Genomic DNA, 26,885 nt, shown 5'->3' with positions numbered 1-26,885 from the left:
ATTCATACAATGTTGGTTTTAAACTCACATGCATCATGGGTCTTGCCATCACATGCACACACCTCACCGTAGTTCCATCCATCTGGCCTCGTACACCAAAGACGCAGTGGATACAAGGATGACTAGGCTGCATCAGTGAATCTGAACATTGTCACAGACATGTGTCATGCATTCATGGCATTTACAAGTCACAGACACGCAGGTCAGACACACACACATGGACACCATATGTGTACATGGGACCAGCACCCATCCCTCACCCCCACCCATATCCAGGAACAGAGACTGCCATGCTTCCATGTGTCCATTCCGCACAGAGCCCCCCATGTTGCAATAGAACACATGCACCAACCATGTGGTTCACACATCACTGTACTCACATGCCTGACCATGATGTCCCTGCACACACACATACGTACATGGCCTATGTCACACATACAGGCAGGTATCAGACAACCAGCACACTGCAACATGCCCTGTCTCACACAGCAATGCTTGGCCACTTACCGGCCAACTCCAGATGGGTCTGCCTCCGAAGGATCTGGGCGTGGAGCGCTGGGTCTACGCGTTCCAGGACCCTCATCTGGATGTCACTCAGGCGTGCCCGGCCCCCCTCCGCGAGGCGCCGGGCCTTATTGAGGGTCCTGGACCTCAAGTCCTCCCAGCGCTTCTTGATGTGCTTGATGTCGCGGGTTGCCACCCCCTCCGCGTTGATGGCAACCACTACATCGTCCCAGATCCTCTCCCGTCCTTCCTTGTTGGCGCGTGGTCTTCCGAAGAGGGCATCATAATGCCCCAGGACATGCTCCACCAGGACACCAACTTCCTTCTGACTGAAGCTGGTGGCCCTCTGCCTCTCTGGCTGGGGGTCGCCACTGGTCTCAGATGGTGCTTGCCCCGACATGGCGACCCCCGAGGCAGGCGTGGGTGGGCAACTGGGTCCTGGGGCTGGGCTGTGGAGCGATGGTATCCCAGTCGGGAGTCTACTGTTCCAGCAGGGGTGGACACAGCAACTGGACCCCTGCAGATGGCTGATGTGCAGGCACCAAATGGCAGGGCACGTGCACGACGGCATCGGTGGATTCCATCAGCCTGGATGCCGTCGTGCTGGCAGAGGCAGTGGCGTCGGAGGCAGCAGCAGGCTCGACGTGGGAGGCATCATGGCTCGGGGCCATCAAGATCAGAGGGGCAGGCATCGGCCGGAGGGCAGGAGAACCCTGGGATGGCCGTGTCTTCCGTGTGGGAGCAGTTGGTCCAGCGGATAGGTGCGGAGCGGCAGCGGGCGGAAGAGGAGCGGGTCACCATGGTCAGGGCGGAGTTCTCCATGCGTCGGGCGTTGAGGCGGGCTGAGTGCCTCGAGGAAGCTCGCAGGGAGTTTGAGGTGGACACGGGGTTGTCCCTGCGAGACCTCGGGGCCAGGACAGAGTCCCGCCTCCGGGACATCGACATGGAGTTCGATGATGCCCTGGCCGGCAACATCACAGAGTGAGCCGCAGGACTTGCCCGCTGCCATTGTATATAGTTCTTTAGTTAGTTAGTGTTAGGTTTCCTTTATTTTTTAAGTTTTTTTTGGACCGCTCGGACAATGGCCACTTTTCTGTATATATTTTTTTTATTAGTTAGTAGTAGTAGGTTTCATTTATGGTGTTGGGCTCATGGACCCTGGGATATTCTTGTACATAGTTTGATGTTTGGAAAACATTTGTTGGATTTATATTTGTGTTCACCATGAGGCAATGGTTTTTCCTTATTTTTCCCCCCATTATTTTGCTTTGGACTACATTAGTTTTTGGATTCCTTTGTTTTTTGATTTTTTCTATTAGTTCTCGGACATGGACCATTTGTTTTGTCATCCCCATTGTTGTGTGTTTTATTTCTTTACTTCATTTTCATCTTTAATACATATATTTATTACTTACATTTGTGGTATTTTCTCATTGGTTTCATGCATGTCATGATATGGGTTTTGACATTCACTTGCACCCATTGTGTATGTGTGTGTGACGGACATGTGTTCATTTACATACTTGCCATTGGGGTTGTATCATGTAATTGCATTTACTATGTGGGTGGATGCAATCCTTAGCTGGGTGTTTGTGCTGGGTATGCTGCCCATTACTGCCATGATTGCGTTTCGTCAGGACCTGGGGGCAGGGGGACATGAGTGGGGGCCTGCTGGGGGGTGGGGGTGCAAGGGGACATGGTTGGGGGCCTGCTGGCAGGTGCCCCACAGTGCTGGGGGGTGGGGGTGCAGGGGGACATGAGTGGGGGCCTGCTGGGGGGTGGGGGTGCAAGGGGACATGAGTGGGACATGGTTGGGGGCCTGCTGGCAGGTGCCCCACAGTGCTGGGGGGTGGGGGTGCAGGGGGACATGAGTGGGGGCCTGCTGGGGGGTGGGGGTGCAAGGGGACATGAGTGGGACATGGTTGGGGGCCTGCTTGCAGGTGCCCCACAGTGCTGGGGGGTGGGGGTGCAGGGGGACATGAGTGGGGGCCTGCTGGGGGGTGGGGGTGCAAGGGGACATGGTTGGGGGCCTGCTGGCAGGTGCCCCACAGTGCTGGGGGGTGGGAGTGCAGGGGGACATGAGTGGGGGCCTGCTGGGGGGTGGGGGTGCAGGGGGACATGAGTGGGGGCCTGCTGGGGGGTGGGGGTGCAAGGGGACATGGTTGGGGGCCTGCTGGCAGGTGCCCCACAGTGCTGGGGGGTGGGGGTGCAAGGGGACATGAGTGGGACATGGTTGGGGGCCTGCTGGCAGGTGCCCCACAGTGCTGTGGGGTGGGGGTGCAGGGGGACATGAGTGGGGGCCTGCTGGGGGGTGGGGGTGCAAGGGGACATGGTTGGGGGCCTGCTGGCAGGCGCCCCACAGTGCTGGGGGGTGGGGGTGCAGGGGGACATGAGTGGGGGCCTGCTGGGGGGTGGGGGTGCAAGGGGACATGGTTGGGGGCCTGCTGGCAGGTGCCCCACAGTGCTGGGGGGTGGGGGTGCAAGGGGACATGAGTGGGACATGGTTGGGGGCCTGCTGGCAGGTGCCCCACGGTGCTGGGGGGTGGGGGTGCAAGGGGACATGTGGCTTGGCTGGGGGGCATGCCCATGGTGGATGGGCTGCCTGCGGGACATGACCAGGGGTGCAGGGTAGTCCCCTGTGGTGTGGGCTGCCTGCAGAGGTCGTGGAGGGGGTAGAGGGGAGACCTGGGAGGACCCACACTGGCAATTCACCTCTTCAACTTCCCGCACACCCACGTAATACACTGCCCCACTCGCACAGGCCCAATCGCGTGTAGGATTTCTCGCGCACCCCTGTAATACACGTACCCAGGCCAATCGCGTGTAGAATTTCTCGCGCACCCCCGGAATACACGTACCCAGGCCAATCGCGTGTAGCATTTCTCGCGCACCCCTGAAATCCACGTACCCAGCCACCCAGCCAATCGCGTGTAGATTTTCTCGCGCACCCCTGTAATACACGTACCCAGGCCAATTGCGTGTAGAATTTCTCGCGCACCCCTGAAATCCACGTACCCAGGCCAATCGCGTGTAGCATTTCTCGCGCACCCCTGAAATCCACGTACCCAGGCCAATCGCGTGTAGCATTTCTCGCGCACCCCTGAAATCCACGTACCCAGGCCAATCGCCTGTAGAATTTCTCGCGCACCCCTGAAATCCACGTACCCAGGCCAATCGCGTGTAGCATTTCTCGCGCACCCCTGAAATCCACGTACCCAGCCCAATCGCGTGTAGATTTTCTCGCGCACCCCTGTAATACACGTACCCAGGCCAATCGCGTGTGGAATTTCTCGCACACCCCTGAAATCCACGTACCCAGGCCAATCGCGTGTAGCATTTCTCACGCACCCCTGAAATCCACGTACCCAGGCCAATCGCGTGTAGCATTTCTCGCGCACCCCTGAAATCCACGTACCCAGGCCAATCGCGTGTAGAATTTCTCGCGCACCCCTGAAATCCACTTACCCAGGCCAATCGCGTGTAGCATTTCTCGCGCACCCCTGAAATCCACGTACCCAGCCCAATCGCGTGTAGATTTTCTCGCGCACCCCTGTAATACACGTACCCAGGCCAATCGCGTGTGGAATTTCTCGCGCACCCCTGAAATCCACATACCCAGGCCAATCGCGTGTAGATTTTCTCTCGCACCCCTGTAATACACGTACCCAGGCCTATCGCGTGTGGGAACACCCGCACACCCCTGAAATACACACTCCCCGCTCTGCGTTTGCTGCTGCCCTTTGCGCTGGATTGGGGATTTTGATGGCTTTTCCCTGCACGAGGGGCGTTCTTGGGGGCGTAACTGACGCTGCTGCAGGGTCGCTGCGCCACTCTGCGCCACGGCTGGTTGTGGATGTTGGAATCCATGAATACGCTGTGCGCCTGAATGTGTTTCGGCGCACGCAGCTGGCGCAGACTACCGCACGCGCACACTGTGCGCCAGCCGCGTGCGCCACTTGTGCGCCGAATTCTATGAATTGGCCCCTAAGTGTTTAACAATGGTGTTTCACAATGATCGTTCTGCTTAATGAGAGACACACACTCAGCAATGTTCACTCTGCACTTGGGACCACTCCTTCATGATGTTTAAAGGCTTTAAGGGTTTAACAATTGTGTTTTGGTAGCATTCAGCGTCTACGCTAGTAAAAGAAACCTTTCCATTCACCTGCAAGTGCTACTTTCCATTGCTCCCTTGTTAGAAAATGCACTGAACTACTTCAGCTCGCTTCTGCTTCTACGCGAGTGAAGAAAAGACTGGCTACTGTTGCCGGCAGTGTTTGCGCAAGGAATCAGAATGGCAGGTTTTACTCACCAGCTTCCGTAATCCTTGTTCTGCCGGTTGCTCGACTTCCACGAATTCGGGCACAACTTCTACTGCTTCTGGCTTCACAGGGACCCACACCCTTCCTCTGCGCAGGTGTTTCCAGTCCGCCACTCAACCAAAGAACCCCTCTTGCTCCTGAGACCTGCGACTCACCCACAGCTCCTCGTCTTGGTCTCCGACAAGTCTGTTGCCCAGCAACTACAGCAATCAGTATCTCATGGGGAAAGACAGCCTCTCTGCACGCCTTCCACTGCGCAGCCTCTGCAATTCAGATTTTGGGGGAACAGAACCCTCTCAGAAAAAGTAGGCAAAATCTGCTGTATCCACTTTCCGGTGTCCCTTTGGTTCTCCCACATCTGCTTGGTTTGCCATGTAGGTGCCTTTTTCTTTCTGCTTCTACTGCTACAGCATGCACTCCAGTCACAGTTCCAGCTCCTTCCTCTCCTTCTAATTCCTTGCACCTGAGGGGGCCTTTTATGCCGCCCAAGTTCCTTCAGGTGTGGGCTGTTAGGCCTAATTGCCTGACTGTTACTACAACATGCCTCTTCAGCCCTCTTCTTCATCCCAGTACTCATGGGTTTATGGGACATGTAGTCCCCAACAACAAAGTTAGTTCTTTTAACTTCTCCTGTTTGACAAACAGCAATTAAAAGTGTGAGATTACGGGGAAAGTTAAACAGGGGGTTTCCTATTCTTGGTGGCCTGTCTCCACCCCCCCTGCAATGTGATCCTCCCACAGTACTGTATTTAGAGCGAAGACAGAGCTATAGTGTAGATGCCACATATTTACAGGGATCCCAGAGTCAGGAGATCACACAGGGACCAGTCGTTTTTAAAAATGATAAACATCAGATTTAATAGTGTTAGGATCTAAAAAGTGATTAAATAATATGGTCCACAATACATACAATTCATAAACTGAGTAACAAAAAAACAAACAGTCGTTACGTGACAAGCTAGAATTTAGCTAATTAACAATGTATCAAACCATAGACACATTCAACATCAGTAGGTCATACTAAACTTAACCACTGTAGGGTACGGTTTACTATTTGGAAAACGTACCTACTGATGTTGAATGTGTCTATGGTTTGATACATTGTTAATTAGCTAAATTCTAGCTTGTCACGTAACGACTGTTTGTTTTTTTGTTACTCAGTTTATGAATTGTATGTATTGTGGACCATATTATTTAATCACTTTTTAGATCCTAACCCTATTAAATCTGATGTTTATCATTTTTAAAAACGACTGGTCCCTGTGTGATCTCCCGACTCTGGGATCCCTGTAGATATGTGGCATCTACACTATAGCTCTGTCTTCGCTCTAAATACAGATCTTTGTCCTCCCGGATTCAGACAGAGTATACGTTGCGAACCTATTTCAGTCAACTGTATACCGGGCTTCCTCCATATTTAAGTTCCTCCCACAGTACACCACCCCGAGGGTGGGGATCCGGAAGTGTCTGCCTTTCCCTGGCCACAAGAGAAGGGTCCCAGGCCAGGTTTCTGGGAGGAATCATTACTGATTCATCACAATACCCAATAGAGTCCTATCACATTGGGCTTTTAAACACCTGCACAGGGTTGCAGGTTAGCACATCATTTATCCTTAGCCCAAGATCTGCATTGCCCATCGCTGTGCTCAGCCACCCCGCATTACCCAATCAAGGTACTATCATGGTTGCACCCACAAGCACCCCCAGTTTATCTGGGCCTAGTGTGTGCATCAGTTCTACACCAGAGGATTGAGGTTTCAGACTGATCGGTTTCCCCATGGCAGATGTTTTCAAGGATGTGTTGCATGAGGACATCGCCACACCATCAGAACATGGCCCCTGTGTCTGGCTGAGACACTCCTCAATGGCAAAACCTACTCTGAGAGCTATAGAGGAATACAAGATATGAACAGACCAGACCAACCAGATGATACATGAGTGGAGTGCTCCTGACCGGGAGAAGAGAGAATGAGTCATTGAATGTCGACGAGGTCCTGCGATGAGTCATCCAGGTACACCATACCACGTTTCCAGATGAAGGACATCATGTACATGCTGGGTGGAGTCTTTTTGTGCCACCAAATCTGGCGTGGAGCTAATGGTTAAGTACTACACCAACAGCCACCAACAGGGCGAGAGGCTCTTGAAATATCTGGACAGGGCCCATCCAATTCTTCTCTTCAGCAGGCTTTCCAGTTGAAGGGGGTTGACTCAACAGCCTGTACCTGAGCAGCCTGCAACAAGTTATACAGGGAGCAAGATCACTGTTGCTGATGCTTGATGCTTCTGCAGGTACAATTCTGAGAACTGACCTAGAAACCACCTTCCTTTGTTGAACTGTTCTGGCAGGGGTTATGTAGGAGAGGGGGAGGACCATGTGTACAGCTTATCTAGTCAACTGGAGTACCCATATGCGACCGCAGTGTATGACCTGAAATATTAAGTGGAGGAATTGTGCCAGACCATCCAGGCAATGCAACTGTAGAGGGCACTGGCCAAGTTAATGCCTTTAGTGACATCCAGGCCACTAGAGAGTGAAAGAAGATATGCAGTGCCATTCCAGGAGGGAGAACACAAGCTCTTCTGGTGCGCTCAAAAGGCACTGCCACCCAGAGGGTACCAACAGTTAACTGCACTGCTCCAGCCCTGGCAGTTCTGCCACAGGTGTGGGCAGGAGATCACACCATCCATATATGCATTAACCTACCAGACTACATCAGAGTCGACAAGATGTTTCAGGAATTAAGCACTCCATCACACACAAAGGTAGAAACGCCAGAAAGGATCAAGAAGTGAAGCACATGTATGCTCACGATTACTATGCTCTGACTGAGTAAAGACAAAAAACATCAAGTCTGCGACACCAGACGGGCCAAGGCTGTCCCACCAGACGGGCCCTATGCTTCAGTTACAGCACCGGTGGGCAAGTCATTTGGAAACCAGCATTCACCTAGACAGGATAGATTACCCAAGAGGAAGATCACCTGTAGTCTCACACTCACTTCCAGCAAGGGAAGCACCCAAAAATCTTGGGGAGTACCTGAGAGGCTTATAGGGCCACCAGACACCATGACAGTTACCAACTATGGGTAGCAGGCACAAGCACTACTGGATAGCACTCCCAGGTGACCATCATGTATGAGCCGTTCTACAGAAAACACCTGGGGCATATCCCATTGGAACACTGGCCTTCACTGAACCTTCTCGGCATGGGAGAAAACCCCAGCAAATATCTTGGATAAATCCGGGTCAGCCAGCAGTTTCCACGCAATTTAGAAGGAGTCTGCACCTCCATCAACACCCTGGCTATGGTTTGCAGCTGTTGGAGCAAAGAACCTGCAACATTGGTGGTGATTGGGGCCAGTTCTGTAATGTTTGACGCACTGGCTGCACTATGTCGGGAGATGACTGGACCATGATAGGCTAGCACATTGCCCATGCACCCCGTGTGCCAGCAGGCATACTTGCAGAGAGAGAGCAGGTCCAGAGCTTCAGAAGATGGACCCGTTGGAAATGTTCACACCTCCCAGTTTTGGTAGATCACTATACTGGCACACACCACAGTGCTGGTTCCTGGAAGAGCTCAACTCAGGGGGAGCAATGCCCAAGACATCTGGTGATCGAGACCCCAGAACATAGGGAGCTCCCAGAGAGTTTACTGATATAGCAGACCCTAGTGATTATGGATGGCACTGACGTGAAGACCATCAAGGTACTTGTCAATAATGTGACCAATGGGACCATCCCCCGCAACAGTAGCAAACCACCTCCTTAATCAGAGAGCATTAAGCTCACCCAAAACAGACCCAAATCCCTAAAAAAGAAAACAAAGTGATTGATCACATAGCCAGGAAGATGCTCTGTGAGCTCCCAAAGACCACATTGGTTACAATGTTGCAAATTCATAGAGTGCCAACCACAGAGTTAACCGGGTATAATACACAGTCACCAATTCATTGTCCCTAGGTTAAATGCTTTTTTGTTTAAGATACAATTCTGCAAATTCACTGCAAGCAACATTCTCTAGACATTCAGAGTGAATAGAAAGCCTACGCAGAGTGTTTCCAGCCTACTAATCACACTCCCAGGAGACCTGGGCCGAGGGGTGGACTGGGAATAAAAGTGGCCCTGGAAATGTTTTTCAAATTGGCCCCATATGAAAATGTGCCAGCGCATGTGGCACGCAAGCTCAACTGCTCTAAGTTGAGATTGGGGTCAGTGGCAAGCACTCAAGATAATTTGGACAAATGCATCCAAATAATAAAAGTTGAAACCACATTAGTCCCCATTCAGAGTTCAAAAAGTATTTAAACACAACAGTGAAAAATGATATAAAACATGTGTTACAAGTGAAGAATAACACACTGGAAGCTTCATAACAAATTATTTGCTTCAAACGGATGTGGGGGTGGAGAGAGATTGAAGAAAGGGGGACGGGATCATGGCAAGATATGATAAGAGGAGCATGAAAACAAGGTACTCATACAAAATGTTGTAGTGGCCCACCAGGAAATCTCCAGAGCTCCCTGTAGGCCAGACCATCACTGTCTGGGCCCTTCATAGGCAGCACTAAAGAGTGATAGGAATGGGAGAGTGAATAATAGATGGCTTTGCCCACCCTCTTAAAACAAAAGTGAGTCCAATTGCATCCAGGAAAAGCAACCTATCACAGCCTTGACCAATTACAGGATACAAGTGTCAGTACTCACTGAACGCCCAGGGGACAAGAGGGAGGACCCTTCAAAATCCAGAAACCTAGTCAGTGGGTGTGGATTGCAGGAAACTGAGGTTTGGCAGTGGCTGGAGATTGGAAGGAGTTGGACAATGCAAAAGCTGGAGAGATAGAAGGAGTTGGAGAGATGGCAGGAGTGGAGAGTAGTGGCAGTTGGGGAGAGATAAAAAAGGTACAGGTTGAGAGGGCAGGACAAGGTGGTAGGATGACTTAGTAAAATCAGAAGGAGAAGGTGGCAGTCGGAAGATGGTAGCTTCAGGAGGAGAAGGTGGTAGTCTGAAAAATGCAATACCAGGAGGAAAATGTGGCAGTCTGGTGGTTGTAACATCAGATGGAAAAGGTGTTAAACATGAGGTGTTAATGCCAGGAGATACATGTATTGATGTCGGGTGGTAACATCAGGTGGTGAAAGCAGTTCAGAAGAGGCGGAACCTGTAACATTAGGAGAAGTGGAGGTGGTAACATCAGGGTGTGGAGCTGAGACTTAGAAGGGAGAGAGCAGTCACATAGTCAGACATATTAGGAAGGTTCCGACAGGGCAGATCATTCGTAGAAGGACCAGGAGATGGGAGGAGAAAATGTGTCAGCCAGAGAGAACAGAATAGGACAGGGGTAAGCAAGCTTTGGCTCTCCAGATGTTTTGGACTACAACTAAAATCAACCCGAGCCGGCATAGTCAATGGCGAGGAATTAGAGGATTCATAGTCCAAAACATCAGGAGAGTCACAGGTTGCAGACCACTGGGATAAGATAGAGAGGCAAGAAGCAGGAGGGACCCCGGTTATGGCAGACCCAAAAGAATACTTCTCCTGTGTTCGTGGCTGGCTACTCTCACTGACCCTTTCTACTGGCAAGGCTACACTTTAGTTAGTCTTGGGTACAAGACCCCAGAAGCCTTGCAACTAGTCCATCACCTGAAGAAGGATTCAGAAAACCTTAGATTCTGCAACTCCCAGGGACGTGAGAAGGGTGACAGAATCCCCTTTTGATCTGTAAGGACTGGGAAGGTAATTTGTGAAGCCAGGAAGGCCTGAGAGCTCAAGGTGACCCGGGAGGACATTGTGGGCAGGCCTCCCGGTGTCAGAGACGCCCAATTAGGGCCGGGGAGAAGATCCATTCAGACATTTTGTCTTTGGAAAGATCCTGTTTCTTCTTTAAGTTGGCCCCTTTTTCTAATGATTTCCCTACATATATATCTGAGCTAGAACTTATGGCCTTGATGTGCCTCTTGGTCCCAGGGTAGCCTGTGACACCTCCCAAGGTATTTTGTCCATAGGCGAGAGAGCATCGTTGTTAGCTCTTACATATGTCTCATATGGAAAAAGAAACCCATTCACATCGGTAGCAATCATTTCAAAAATAGATCCCTGCGATGAGACAATAGGTCTCCCTGGTGGATTCACCAAACATGTGTGCACCTTGGGTAACATATATGATATATGATATGATATGATATATTATGATATGATATGATATGATATGGTATGATATGATATGATGTTACATTTATAACGCGCCTGTACACAAGTGTTTCTACGTATGACAAGACAAGGAGTGGGAAACAAAGGGAGAACATAATAACAACCTTACTAGGCCTTGCGTCATTCAGATTGTGCAAGTGCGGGAAAGAGGGAAGGGGAGAATTGCCAGGGGGAGCGGAAGGGGAAGTCCAGTCAACTCACAAGTGCACCCAGCGGGTGGCTCATAACTGCAGAGAGAAGGGACTGTAGGGTTGCAGATAGAGACCCTTAAGTTCTGGGAGCCTGGAGGCAGTGTGAGGGCAACTGGACATGCAGGAGCCTGGGCCCGAGTTCAGAGAGTGACCAGGTGACTTGTGCGCAGAGCAGTCAGGTTCATCAGCAGGGGAGAGAAAGTGGAAGCAAAAAGGAAGGTCTTCCGTTGCTTATGGAACCGGAGGTGGTTCTGCTCAATTTGAGAGAGGCAGGGAGACTGTTCCACAGGTAGCCCCAGCCGAGGAGATGGATCTGCCCCCGACTCTCTGCTTGGAGAAGGGTCTGACCCTCAGAGAGTTGGAGGTAGATGAGCGGAGAGCTCAAGATGGAAGAAGTTTTGTAAGAGAAAGTTAGAGGTAGAGCGGTCCCAGGCCCCAGAAAGCCTTGTGGACAATGCAGAGGGTCTTGAAGTTGATCCTTGCAGCCACACAGAGTCAATGTATAGATTGCAGAGCTGGAGAGATACAATCCCTGGGCTTGAGGCCAAGGACAAGTCTTGCAGCTCTGTTCGGGATAAGTTGTAAAGGTTGAAGAGTAGAGGCAGGAAGATTTAGAAAGAGGCTGTTGCAATAGTCCAGCCTGGAGAGGACCAGAGCTCTGGAGACAGTGAGCTTTTGGGGGAAAGTGAGAAAAGGAAGAATACCTCTGCAGCATTGCAGCTGATAGTTTGACTTCTTAGAGATGTCAGAGATGTTAGGAGAGAAGGAGAGGGTGGTTTCGAAGATGGCACCAAGGTTCTTAGCCTCATAGGAAGGAGCAGGAAGAGATCCCAGAGTGGACGGCCAGAGAGAGAGAGAGGAAAGGAGGGAGCGGGTGTCCCAATGAAATGGATCTCAGTCTTACTGGCATTAAGGCAGAGACCATTGGTGGCACACCATTCCTGAATTGCGGCCAGACAGTCTGGTATGAGAGAAGAAGGAGAGGTGGCTGAGGGGAGCCTAAAAGAGAGCTGAGTGTCATCCGCATAACATTGAAAATTGGAGCAAAACGTAGCGATCCAGTGGGCAAGAGGTGCCAGGTAGTGGTTGAAGAGCCAGGGAGATCGGTTAGACCCCGGGGAACACCACAAGTAGAGAGAGAGATAGAAGAGAGGAAAGACCCCAGTTGGACCTGTGAGGGTCAGTCGGTGAGACCGGAGGTCAACCAGGCCAAGGCCTGATCAGTAATACCAAGGTTGTTGCAGAGGAGATTGAGCAGGATGGCATGGTTGACCATGACAAAAGCAGAGGATAGATGGACGAGAAGGTGTAATAAGGAAAGGGAATATCAATGTATTTTGTTATTTAATAATTAATAAATAATGTGTATGCCTTCCTTCTATTTGTGCAAATACATGACTAAATAGCTTCTCTAAAAGTCTCTTTATTTCATTTTCATGCACAGATAAATCAGGCATATACATATTCCCATCCTTGTCTGGGGGTTCAATAACTAAATTATTGTTATTGGATAAAAATAGCTTTTTGTTCATCCTGCAATGGGCTTTCTCTGTACGGTGATTTTTCCTTAACTGCTTTTTCACAGTGATGGATGTTTTTAGGATGATATCATTTAGAACTGCACCCAGTGCAAATTTTATTATTATGGTTATTAAGAGTGGAATGTACCATAGCCGCATTTGGTTTCTCAATCTTCGAAAGCTTTCATCTTAACTCATATCTCCCATCATACCCCCTCACACTCTCAAAACCTGCCACCTACCCCACAATCTTGTGATCTGCGAGACCCTGGCATTTCGACATGACCCATTCCATCCAGTAGATGCCACTCTAGAGGTGATTTTTCTATAGTTTCTGTGACTTGTAATCCTGGATTTCTAATGGGGAACCTTAGGGCCACAATACACAAAATACAGAAAAACAGGACTAGACAAGTAGCTCCCGACTCGGAGGAGACATGTTAGGTTGTAGGAAGAACCATTGATCAATTCCTGCCAAAAGTCCACCCCTTGTCTCCTGCTACCTGCCCCTCTCCTCTATTGACGTACACCAACTTGTTTCCCCCTCCAGACTCCCTGCCAGAGACACCTCTTCTCATCCACTCCCATACCCTCCCCTCAATCCCCTGCCTTGTGGCATACAGGGTCGGACTGGGGAATAACATTTTCTCTGGTACCAATTAAAAAGTGTCCCACCGTTGCAAATGGCAATTCATTTCTGTTTGAGTAGTACCCAAGGGGGAGGATTCAATAAAATAAGAATAATTGAGTCTGTACATTGTAAATTGAATATTTGGTATGTTTTTTAAAGTTAAAAATTATGAATTTGTATATTGAAAAGTTGTTTAAAACAGCTAAAACAATAATACATTTTTAAAAAAAGATTATGTATTCAGTAGCACTGTTAAAAACTATTAGCCGCATGGTGAAGTAACTCGCCAAACTGTGGGCCAAAAACCTGGCCCACTTTGACCAAATAAACTGGCCCACACAAGCATTTTGTGTTTGTTTGTTTGTTTGTTTGACCATTGCCCTGTTGCCCTATAGACCAGTCCGAGCCTGATGCCATACCAGAGCACACCCTGACCCCTGTTGGTTTCTAGCCGAGGCCTATAGTTTCAAATTCAGGAAGATAGCTCAAGTCCGTGCTCGGCTTGGGAACAGGACTTGCTGATACATGGTCGGGTCAGCCCTTTACGTCCCCATGTGATAAAAAGTACAAGATTTGCAGGATATGAAGGACTGCTCTGAATGACATGTCCCACTTCAGGAGAAACTCAAAAGACACGAATGCGAGAGGCAGGAGAAACTCAAAAGAAAGACACTAATGTAGGCACCTTGCCCCAACACAATCACCTTACGTTAGTTTACTCTGCATGCGCGCGCCTTGTGCCAAGATGTTATGGGATTTCATCTTGTGCAGACAAATGCACTTTTGTAGTCCCATTGTAAGGAGTTGATGGGCTTGAAACGTGTACAAAAAAATGAATGCCTACTTCAGGAGCAACATAGAACAACATTTCATGGCGAGACGTAGTTCAGGTAAAGCAAAAATGAACAGCAATCATTTTGACAAAATACAAATAAACATTTTTCATTGAAACACATAATCTACCATTTCAAGATAACTAAAATAAAGTTATGATTTTAAACTACACTAAATCGCATTATTAGACCACAACAATAGACTCTGGCTCTTACAGTGTTCCACATAACCAGCACATTTTGACCTATAATTCTCATTAGGGGACATATAGTCACACATCCGTATCCGTACCGGAAACTGCAAGTACAAAAATGTAACGAAAAAACTAGGACTGGATCAACTATTCTTGACTACTGACACGTGACATACATAGAGCTTGGCAGTAACCCCCATACCCCACCCCTGCCCCCCCTCCCAACCCCCCCGCGTAAAATCGGCATGCGTAGCAGGGAATGTGCTATCCTCAAAAGGTATTGCCTTCTCTGCTGGGTGATTTACAGAGACAGATTAACATAAGTACGAGATGAGATTTCTCGCTTTAGCACCTGTAAATTGGAAACAATCCAACTGTTCAGGAGTCATAATAGCTGTTTTGACAATGAATGACAGCGTCTTGCTCAACAGCAGCTTCTCGTACAAACATGGCGGCTGGCAGGTTACATTGCTTTTGTAATGATCCAAAGCAAAGGCCTAATTTGCTTGTGAAAAGCCTATTAAAATGTGATTAGCCTCGTTGCCTGATGTTGGCGGGTAGGGAGTGCAAACTTCATGTGTTATGTGTGTACTTTTGTTTGTACCCCTTTCTAATAAAGACCGCAGAGGGAGAGTTTACACCCTCCCTTGGTCACTGCAAAAAGTGTCTTTTTGTGGTTCATGGAGCAGTGAATCAGAGTTTGCGATGTGAGCCCCCATTGTGGAACGTTGCAGTTATTTGCCCCCATACTGTTCACAGTCGATAATGCTCTGATTACTTACTGGTGATCTTCCTCGTCTCAGTACTTTATTATGAGATAACCTCACCTCTCCCCAGGGACCCTTCTCTTCTTTTACTTTCCCTTTGGTCCTGCCTCCTCCCTTCAGGGCATAAAGTGCCCCCTATCTGGCACTCACCAGTTAGTCAACACAGTCCCAGGAAGCCCATTCACTCATTCCCAGGCTGGAGGGAGAGGTGGGACATGAGTACTGGGACGAGTAAGACTAGGAGTAATGAAGAGTACCAGTAAGTAATCAGAGCATTACCTCCACATCACTCTTCTTTGTCCCAATACTTAATTATTGGGTGTACCAACTCTAGGTAATGAATGGGCCTAGAACAAACAACCCAGAGCAGCAGGGGCAAAATGCACACCCACCAAAAGCTCCCGCTTTGTGATGGCGTAGGTTGAGGCGATAGTGCTTGATGAAGGTCTTGGGATCCGCCCAGGTGGCTGCCCTGCAAAATCCTGAATAGACCCCACCCTCGCCTCTGCCCAGAAATACACCATGCCCCTGGTGGAACAGCCCTGGATCTCCGTTTGAGCAGGGAGCCCTGAGGCCCCGTTTGCAAGGGGGATGGTGTCATGGAGCCAGTGACTTTCTCCATGGAGAGGGCCCTCCGAAGGTAACAAACAGGCTGCAGAAGGTCCTGAAGGGCTGCCTGCTCTCCAAATATACCAGGGTGCCCCTCATAACATCCAGAGCACCTCTTCAGGGGAAGATGTGTTGGGAAAGAACACAGGTAGAAAAATCTTCTGGGATTGGTGAAAGTTGGAGACCACTTTGGAGAGGAAGGAGGGATGACACTTAAGGAATAGGGCCTCCTGGGGGCTCACCAAGCATGGGGTCTCACAAGAAAGGGCACAAAGTTCTCCCAGGCATCTGGCTGAGGTAATGGGGACAAGGACCAGGAAGATGGTCTTATATGTCAAGAATCTCAACTGGAGCTCAGCCAGGAGTTCAAAGAGGGACATTTGCAACACCCTGAGAACCTAGGAGAGATCCCAGGGAGGGAGCCCTGAAACCGAGATGGGCCTGGACATAGAGGTCTTCAGGAGCCTAGCCACCAAGTGTTGAGTATCAGGGACGGGATCCCAGAGAACTGAAGAGGGGATATGTAGGACTACTTGCAAGACCTGTCAACGCCAAGATCTCGTGAGATCTGGACATGAGAGGCACGGAATGCTAGATAAAGCGGCATCCGCATTGACAGGGCTAGAGAGCCACAGAGCAGCAGCAGCTCCCGACGCTCCTCCTGGATGGGGCGATACAGACTTGCTACAGCCATACAGCCATAAAGACCATGAGAAAGCCCAGAGACTTAAACATTACATTGCAGTGAATACAACTATACTTTGCTACTGCTTTTATTTATGCTGCCACTGGTGCTTATCAATAAAACCAAGGTTACAACTTTACGGAGGGTTTGACCCTTTATTATACAACATAATTGGCGACGAGGATGGGACGCAGACCCCACGACCCACCATGCAAGGTGCGATGTCATCCCCACCTTTTCTGCAAACTCCAGGTAGGCCCACAATTCCATGGCCTCAATGGGAACCGTTATTTACAACATATGTTGATGCGCTGGGAGGTGCAGAATACACGGCTGCGAGGCACAGGGCAATGCTCCTAAATGCATTAGGAGTAGAAGGACAAAGAGTGTATGCCATTCTCACACCAGAAGCAGTGCCGGGAGATGATAATGATGTATACAAGGAAGCCATGAGGAGGATCGTGAGATGATTCACCAGCAAAGAGAACACAGTATTGCACAAAATTAGATTCTATGGTCGTAATCAAGAGGCTTCTGAACCCATGGATGACTATGTCACGAAGCTACATGAGTTGCCGGCCCTATGCAACTTTGGGAATCATTCAGAAAGCATGATTTGTGACATGTTGACAGTACACACAAATAGCAGGAAAGTGCAGGGCAAGTTTATCATAGAGAAGGAACTCAAACTAGACAAAGCCGTTGAGATTGCGAGAGCTGTCGAAGAAACGGGAAGGTACAAAGAGTTTGCCGGTATCTCACGTGCTGCAGAAGTCCAGGCCCTAACATTTAGAGGGGAGAAAGAGAAACAACCAGCTGAACCCAGCGAAGGAAGGTGGGGGAGGAAAGAACCCCTCAAATGTCACAGATGCACCAGCACCAAACACTTGGCCAACGACAGGGAATGTCCAGCGAGGAACAAAGAATGCTCTGTCTGCAAAAGGATTGGGCACTTTGCTATCGCATGCAGGTGGCGCAACAAGAAAGTGAACACTGTACCGATGGAGGAAGTTGAGAAAGGCGACACATCGTCCAAAGAGGAAGGACGACCCACCGTCATAATCGTCAACAGTTTGAGGGCCAGAAGAGAAAAGCCTCATTGCATCATCAGAGTGGACGGGATGGGAACAAAATTTATAGCTGACTCACGGTCCGACTAAGCAATATTGCCCATACACACATATAAGGAGATGATGGGAAGTGATAAAATAGAAATACTCAGCACCAAACACAAACCCACAGTGTTTGGAGGCACCACAGTAAATTTGCTGGGCTACATTAACACCGTCGTCGAGTTCAAAGAAAGGGAGACCAGGACCAGAGTGTATTTGGCCCGGGAAGGCTCAGCGGTTCTGGGCGGAATGGCCAAGCCATACTTAAGATCAAGTTGGATCCCAGCATGGAGGATCAACTATTGGCAGTCAATGCAGGAGGAGTGGTGGTGTCGAAAGAAGATTTCCCCAAACTGTTTTCTGAAGGGCCGGGAAGAATCAAGAGGTATGCACATAAGATATTGCTCAAATCCAATGCAGTCCCGGTGAAACACAAAGCACGTTCCGTGCTATACTAAAAGTGAAACTGGAAAAAATTGTGAAAGATGGCACCATCGAAGAAGTGGAAGATTCGGAGTGGGTAAGTCCGGTGGTGATAATAAAAAAGCAGGACTCTGAGGACATGAGGGTTTGTATAGACCTCTGTAGCCTAAACTTAGTGGTCATTACGGACAGCTATCCCCTCCCCAGCATAAACAAGCTCATACTTATGATGAAGGAAGCAAAAGTATTCTCAAAGCTGATAATGAGGGATGCCTATCATCAGATACATGTACATAAGGAATCCAGGCCCCTAACTGCATTCATCACCCCATTCAGCACTTATCAGTTCACCAAGATGACGTTCGGCCTATCATCAGTAGCCTCCGCCTTTCAGTAGGTGATGGTTTCGCTGCTGCGGGACTTGTGTAACATGTTGTATTTGCAAGACGACATATTGGTCTACGCTGAAGATGAGCACACGCACAACAGAATACTAAGAGAGGTCCTCAACAAGCTACAGGAAGCTGGTGTCAAACTCAGGTATGACAAGTGTGTCCTGAGTGCCAAGGAAGTCGAATCTCTAGGATACAAGATATCAAGTCAGAGGATCAATCCCAAGTGAAACCTGGTGCAGGCTGTCGTAAGAGCCCCTGGACCCACAAACAAGGACAAGCTAAGATTCTTTTTGGGACTCGCTGAATATTTTCATTATTTCATGTAGTTCATTCACAACTTTTTGGAGGTCACTGCGGAACTACTCAAAAAAGAGCCGAGTTTACATGGTCCCAGGAACAGATTAAGGAAAGGATTGTGAAAGCCTGTGCTTACATCCGTTTAACCCCGAGTGGGATACCATTACCACCACCAACACCAGCGCGCAAGGGTTAGGAGCCATCCTGACTCAGAAGAGAGGAGATGCATAAAATGTAGTGGCGTTTGTATCAAAGGCATTATCCAAAGCTGAAAGAAATTACTCGACAGTGGAAAAGGAGATGTTGGCCTGCGCATGGGTGGTAGCGTACTTCAGCACTTACATTTGGGTGACAAAATTCAAACTGGTCACCGATCATAAACCATTGATACACATGTTAAGCCCAGGAGGGACAAAAACGTCCACGTCACTGCTTGTGGGTATTGCAGCTAAACTCCAGGAGTACACTTTTGACATAGTGCACATAGTAGGGTGGAAGAACGCCCAAGCAGACTGCCTGTCCAGGTTACAAAGAAACAGCAGGAAGGCAACCATGTTCTTAGAAGATGAATGTGTGGTAGCGTCCCTTCAGGATCTGAGAAGTGCTGCATTTTTAGAAATGAGCAATGGTTATTGGAACGGGGAAGACTGCAAAGACCCCCCGATGGTGAGACTCAGAGATTGGGCCAGGAGAGGGTGGCCTGAGGAAAGAGCTATCTCAGAAGGCATGAGGCCGTATTGGAAAGTAGCAGAGGAAATATTTCAAGCAGAAGGACTGATCATCAAGGCGACCAGGCTATTCCGCCAGTGGGCATGAGGAAAATCATCCTGTGTAGGGCCCACAGAGGTCATTTAGGTAACACCAGGAAACGACTGAATGTAAAGACCTCTGACGTCCACTTCCAACAAATAAAGACACCCCGTTAGGGAATAAAGCAAGGAGATAGCTTTGCAAGAATAACAAAGTTTTATATAATATAAATGCCAGCAAAGAAGTCTGCTGCCCGAGAGCACTCTGCCAAAAATGACACGGGCAGCACATTATAAAGGGCAAACACATCATTAGTGAGGACATTACATAGGGTAAAAAATGACATCGCTGGTTGGTGGGAACATAGAGCTAGCCTGCTCCATAGGGGATGACAGGCGCTAATTGGCTGTTGCTTCCCAGTCGATCATGGTGCACGTGGGTCAGCTGGGATCATCCTCGCGGTGAAGGTCGAGTCACTCGTAAGAAACATTCTATCTAATCTAAGTTAAATAACAGGAACTAGTAATTAATTGCAAAGGGCAAGCACCTGAACATCATATGAGAGAGAGGCCTAACAAAAAGGACATAATATATAGGCATATTGACCCTCACTTTTAGGATTCCGTTAATACCGCAGTACCCGCACCCAAGCTTTCTCCCCCGGGGATTGATCTATCGTCAACCTTTCCTGGCGCCTCATGATACAAAAAGATGTGTGTTGCTGTTGGAGAGATATACAGCCTTGCAGGCTTTCGATCTGTGGTGGGTAATCTGCAGTGGTCAGGATCTGAGGGCCAGAGATTTGCTGGTATGTGAAGAGGTAGGGGGTCAGGGCAAAGTAGTGTAGTGGGCTCTGGTGTGATAGGGTTGGGGTCAGGGGTACACTGGCAGTTTAGTGGAGGTGGATGGACACGGTGCTGGGGCCTGTGGAGAGCGCATTCTTGAAAATTACACTAGTTATTTGCAACATTTGAGAAGACAGGGAAATGATGGACCTCTGTGGGAACAAGGCTCGTGTGGAGCTGACCTAGTGTGCTGATGACTTGGCACTTCTTTGTGAGTTGGAGATGTGAGAGCCACAGCCCTCAGAGTGGCTGTTTTGGGCCTAGTAAATAATGGCATCCAGGCCTAATACAAGATGGAGTGTTGGAGCGTGGGCATGGCTCATGTTATTCATCTAATTCTGTGCATCTATGCAAAGGGGGCTGCTCCCCCTTTGCTTCAGATGGAGTTTATTCATTCAAGCTACGACTAGAGGGGTGGAGGAGGGCCATTCCCTTCCCAACATTCACCCCTTTCGTTACTTCTATAGTAACGAATATCTCCCCCCTGAATTTCTTCGCTCATTAGCCCTTCTTTCTGCTTATTCCCACGCCGGGCTACCTTTTATAGGCATCTATGCTCGGCACAGGCTTCTCAAACTTTCCCCACGTTGTCCATATTGTCCATATTGTTCATGGGTACAGGTCATATATATACATCCCCCATCACCTCCCCGATCTACACATACTTCTCTGTAATTCTCTGGGTCTGGTGGCGGTAGTTGTATGATATAAGGTGTACACCTCATCCCCAGTGAGGTATGTAGCAACCATGCAATATTTGGGACCATCACTTTCTCCTGTCTGTACTTGTGCTTCTTGTGTATCATGAGGTACCTTTTTATAATTCCTATTCCCTATAGTCACAATCATCATTGCACTATCAGGTACTTCTTTTACACAGCATCAGAGACCCAACTGGCACACATAAAAAATCAGCAGGATGAATACAATGATAGGGATCAGCATCTTTATAGTTGTTCCAAGCCATGAGGGTACCCATCCAAATGCCATGTTGACCTAAATGTCTTCCTGTATTCCTGTTTCCTTTTTCATTTTGACACCCAGCTTGTGTACTGATGATATCACATGCAATAGTTTCCCATTTTCAGCATCTGCAGAAGGTATGAACGTGCAACATGAGCCCCCGATCTTTTTGCAAACCCTCCATCCATAGCCGTGAGGAGGTCGAGGACATACCTGTTCTGCATTTTCATCAGTCGGAGGGCTCTCAATTCCACCTTGATGACGTTAAACCCTTCTTCAGTGTCATTTGCCAACTGGATGAGCTTGCACCTGACAATCTGGAGCCACTTGACATTCCCTCTTGTCTGGATGTTGGCCACAAGGGATGTGAAAAATGTCTCTGATGAATTAAAAAGTTTATATTAATTTTGTATCTGTGCAAGTAGATCGGATGAATCTCAGGTAGTTCGAGGATCATTTTTCCTGAACAGGTGATCGTTCCGCTCTTCTTCTGAGAGTATTTGGAAGATGGGGGTTGTGCAGTGGGTAGTGTCTCTGTTGGTTTTGGTGCTGCTTGTCCATCTGCAGGCACAGCTCCCCCCTTTAGGTGCTCCTCAGGTACAACCAACAGTGCTGAATATAATGTTGCAAGCCAGCAATCGCCCCTCCATGATGACGGGAGGTGAAAGTACGCTTTTTGCTGGAGACCCAATAGTAGTCCATCTGCGCCGCAGTTCCTTTTCGAAGGTCTGGGATAATTGTTCTGTTGCAGTGTTTGTTAGAGCCCACAGATACCTTCCCCTCACCATAGAAGCACAGTTCATAATTTTCCTCTTGCTGTACCTTCACTGGTTTTTCGAGAGCAGTGACCCATGTTAGCTTTGAGATATGCTCTGTCCATATCTGCGAACATGTCCTTTCTACAAAGTCCAGTTTTTCATTGGAAAGGCCACAGAGCCCTTTTCCTTGCACATAAAGGTTGATTTTTGCCACTTTCTGCGAAGCTTATGCCATCTATAGCCAGGAATGGCTCTTTGAAGCAGTTGGTTTTTTTTGCTGCTGCCTTACATTTCCTGTCGTCTGGCAGAAGAAGTTTCAATTTAACAGTGCATGCCTGGAAGGTGCCCTTTATACTACATAGTGCAAGGTGGATGTGACTCTACCAAGAGTACTTCTTGTGGTACTAAAACCTTGGGTGCCCCAGACGCGTGCGTTATTAAGGAACACACATAGTAACTTCCATTGGTTGTTCGCCTTCCCATGGCATTCATATCCGAGTACCAGCTGTTAGATTGCCCAGGATGGCTAAGGTCCTCCACCTTATCTAATCCTAAACCATGGTAGGCATCATATTTATACTGGCGTGCTTGCCTTTTCCTTCTACTATTATCCAAAAGAGATTATCTCTTCTCTGCCAAGTTTCTACATAATCTATCATTATTACACAGTGACCTTTGTACATGTGGTGATAATAGCTGGAGCATTAAGCTACTGCACAGTGTGGATTGGGAGTCACTACGTGCAGGTTTAGTGGTGATAGACATTATAGGTTGTTGACTATGCATTGGGGTGTAGAGGAGGTCCCAGATATGACCTGCACCCCTGCCCCCCATTGCGAGTTGCCAGTAAGGTACTCACCAAGGTACGTGACGTATGAGGAGCAAATGAACCAACAGAGAGCCGCACTGGGACTCTGCCCCATGTACATAAGGAGATCAGTACCGGTTGAAGCAGCCATAACACGACAACCCTGGGCAGCACGGTACCCTATCAGACCGCCGTACCAGCCGCTGATGCGAAATGAGGAATACCTGCACACGGTCCACGAGGAGACCCCTAAAGCCTTAATGGAAGGCCAATGGAAATAAACCAAGGGCCCGAGCAGCCCCGAGAACAAACAGAATTGGCTACTGATAGCACGTATGCCAGTACTAGTACCTACAAGGATAATTATAACGGATACAGGGGAGAGACACTGGTAAAACGTAAGAGAATGGTGCCACGAGACAAGATGGAAGCAACCGCCCTGTTGAACGTGTGTAAATAAGCTTGAAACGCAAGATACTAAGAAATCGATACTGCCTGCAATGCTTAGTAGAAGAATAGAGCGGCAAGCGCCAACCATATATCTACCTCAACATAGCACAATGTACATGTGGGACTCCATTTTGTGAAAGCAGAAATGTACCCAGGCGGCCTAAGGCCTGGCAGGCCAAGTTTTGAAACTCAGCAAAGAGGCTCATGCCGGGGAAATCGAGACTGACCAGAGAAGGGGATGTGAGCATGAGCTCACAAGACTCCAACTACAGAGCATACCAGCCCACCCCTGAAGGTCAAGATAAGAGAGGCCCATGCAGGTGGCCAAGCGAACACGGAATTAAATGCACAAAAGGTTGGAAACTGAAGCAGATTCTTGTTGAACCAACACGTGACCAGACAGGTGCGAAGATGTACCACCGCCTGATGTCATCCAGTACCCGAGGATGCCATAACTTTTCCTGATAAGAGACTACAGATCCGAGGCCATACCCAGCCAACTAATTGACACATAGCCCTAAAACACTGATTCATGGAAGGGAGGAAGGGTGAGTCTTGGGACACTAGGCACCTGGGTTGTCTATTCTGCATGCTGCTAATTAAAATGGAGATTTATGTTTCGGGGTGTAACTTGCCCAATCACAATGGGCCATGTAATCTAGGGTCCTATAGACACTGTAACCAATAAGACGTCGTACTTGTGGTGACGTCAATCACGTGTGTTGTAGAGGGATGGGCATAGACGCCCACCCGAAAAGAGTTATCCAATACACTTGCTTTATTTCCATATACAGATATAGCACCTATACTTAAGTTACCTTTCCCAACCAATTATATTGCGTGATGATGTTTTGTAGAATTAGACGTCAATGATGATGAATTTTGCCCATAAAAGAGGCTGTTTGACTGTAGTTCAGGGAAGTCGGGGTGAGGCAGGTGTTCGTGATACTGCTGATTTCCATTAGCTGATGTAAGTATCATTAAACAGACTTCCCTTTGCCAATTTTTTGAGTCTTGGTTATTGAATCTTGCTGGAGTATGTGAATCCTGCACTCTGTCCTCACATGGTGCAGCTATCTTTTATTACTAGTGTTGATGAGGAGAGGAAATTACTGACGGGCCGATTGGTCAGTACTCACCCTCGAAAACAGTAACACAAGATAGCTGCACCATGCGAGGACAGAGTGCAGGATTCACATACTCCGGCAAGGTTCAATAATCAGGACTCAGTAAATTGGCAAAGGGAAGTCCGTTTAATGATACATACATCAGTTTATGGAAATCAGCAGCATCACGAACACCTGCCTCACCCCGACTTCCTCAAACATTATTCCCACAGATCTCGTTTTCCTCAGGTGAGCATCCACTTTCGGGAAACTGTCCAAATTCAGTTCATTCTTTGGAATCACTAGTGCTGGAACGTGAACGTTCACCAGTGTGCATATGCCTCCCCAGTTCCTGGGTAGCCTTATGTATGCCTTGGATCCACATGTCCAGTAATGGTCCATTAAGACTGTGGTTCCTTGCATCATCCCTGGGGCTTCATATATTCGTTCACAGTTCTGATTCTCCCCCATTTTCCTTGTGCCATTGCTTCTAAAGCATAGTTTCGGGTTTTCAAGTGGTACTATCTGCAAGGGTCCTCCTCTGTCTTCGACCCATGTCAACAGCTTTACCAATTTTGGCCACAATGGTCTGCAAAGTCTCTGTGAGTTCTCTATTGCTTCTTTGCAGGCTCCAATGACCATCCAAGCTCGGCAGATTACTACTCCTTCTTCCCATCCGTCTGGGGAGACTACTGATCCCCAGATCTGCATTTGGCCTCGGTTCTTCCATATTTGAGCTTCTTCTGCTGTTTTCCCTTGGACGTTCAGTCTTGAGTTTATTTCCCACCTTATTCCTGATCCCTGGACGTCAGGGTTTTCATATCTAATCACATGATTCTTGGTGTGCGCCCTGTTTCTTGTTTTGATGTCCTGGACATATCCATCTTCATCAGGGTAGTCCATTTCGTTGGCCCATATCAACGAGGCGTCTCTCCCCATGAATTGTCCACTGGTGTTACACGTTGCCACATGTGACATGCAGTGTGCTATGGGGACATCTATTTCTACAGCCACAAAGATTTTGAACTTGCCCATGCTGTACGGCAGGAGTGCACAGACGAAAGATTCTCTTTCTGATTGTCTTTGTCCAACTTCCTTCATGTGCTGGTACCATATGTTGTTTCCAAGATGGGCCGTGCTGTCCAAGTAATCGTTTAACTCGTTATCGGTTTCATATGGACTTCTCTTGATCCTTAGCGTTTTTCTGTGGTTGGCTATCACTATGTCTCTGAATGCGTCTGTACTGCTCTTTCGTTCAGGCAGACTCTCAGGAGTTATCCTTGGAGGAGCAGGTTTCATTTCCTGCCCTGCAGTAATAGGGGGAGTTTTTGCACTTCTTTTCCTTCCCTCCTGCATTCTTTTGTAGACCTCCTCCCCAGTGGCGGCTGCTATGCTAGGGCGGCCGGGCGCCGCCCTCCCAGAAAAAAAGAGAAAGCTAAAAGAGATTCAATCAGAGAGAACTTCTCTGATTGAATCTCTTTTAGCTTAGATGCTGCATTTCTTTTGCCAACAGCTCGGGGGCGCTGTGGCAAGGAAACAATAGTGTATAGGCCTGCCCGGCAGCGGGGCGCGTCCCAATTTAGTATATATTTTTGTATAGTAGAGTGCGTGGAGCTCGTAGCTCCACGCACTCTACGTAGCCCCTTAAATTAGAAGCCTGGCGGGGCGCTTTAGGGGTGGCCCCGCCAGTGTAAAATGTGCGCAAACAGCGCACTTATTCCCTCCCCTGCCATGGATACAGTAATGTCATTGGCTGGCAAACAGCCAATGACATTACTGTATCTATGACTGGCGGCGCAGGGTGTGTGCGTGCGCCTGCACCGCCTTCTCACGTCTGTTTCTTTCAGCCCGACGAGTCGACCAGTCAACAACAACACAGTGCTGCTGCTGCACCAGCGCGGTAAGTAACCCCCCATTGTGCATTGTATTTGTTTAGAATCTGCATTTTTTGGGCCCGGGGACTCGGGAGTGTTACACTTGACTTACACCCCCCTCCCCGGGCCCAAACTATGAGGTCCACCACGCGGCCCAGGCCCAGTCAACACTGAACGACGTGTAGGCCAGGGCCTACATGTCGCTCAGTGTTGCTGGAGTGCAGTGCCGACTCGCTGACTGCCTCAACTTGGGGCGACTCGGCGAGTCTTGGCGGTAGAAGGCCGCCCGCTACCACCAAGGTGGGGGCCGCCTGGCCTGGGCCTACTTTGTTTAGCCCCGGTCCATGCCGTGGCCCAAGGGCCTCGCCTTGGGCCACGCCGGACCGCTACGCAAGGCCCAGGGCAGGCAGGCGTGCTCTGCTCCTGCCCATACTGCAGCCGCGACCACTCCTGCATGCTAATTGTGCCGTTTATATTTTTGGCATTTTTCGTCAAAAAATGCCGAAAATATAAAACGGCACAATTCACATGCGGGAGTGGTCGCGGGCCGCGGCTGCCCCTCTGCTCACACCCCTTATCTCTTACCTGCTCCCCCTCTGCTCACACTCCCTTACCTGCTACCTCACACCCCCGTA

The sequence above is a fragment of the Ambystoma mexicanum genome, chromosome 8 (assembly GCF_040938575.1).
Source record: "Ambystoma mexicanum isolate Mex_15411 chromosome 8, UKY_AmexF1_1, whole genome shotgun sequence".
Taxonomy (NCBI): Eukaryota; Metazoa; Chordata; class Amphibia; order Caudata; family Ambystomatidae; genus Ambystoma; species Ambystoma mexicanum.
The sequence above is the reverse complement of the archived record's forward strand: the minus strand, read 5'-3'. Positions refer to the sequence as shown.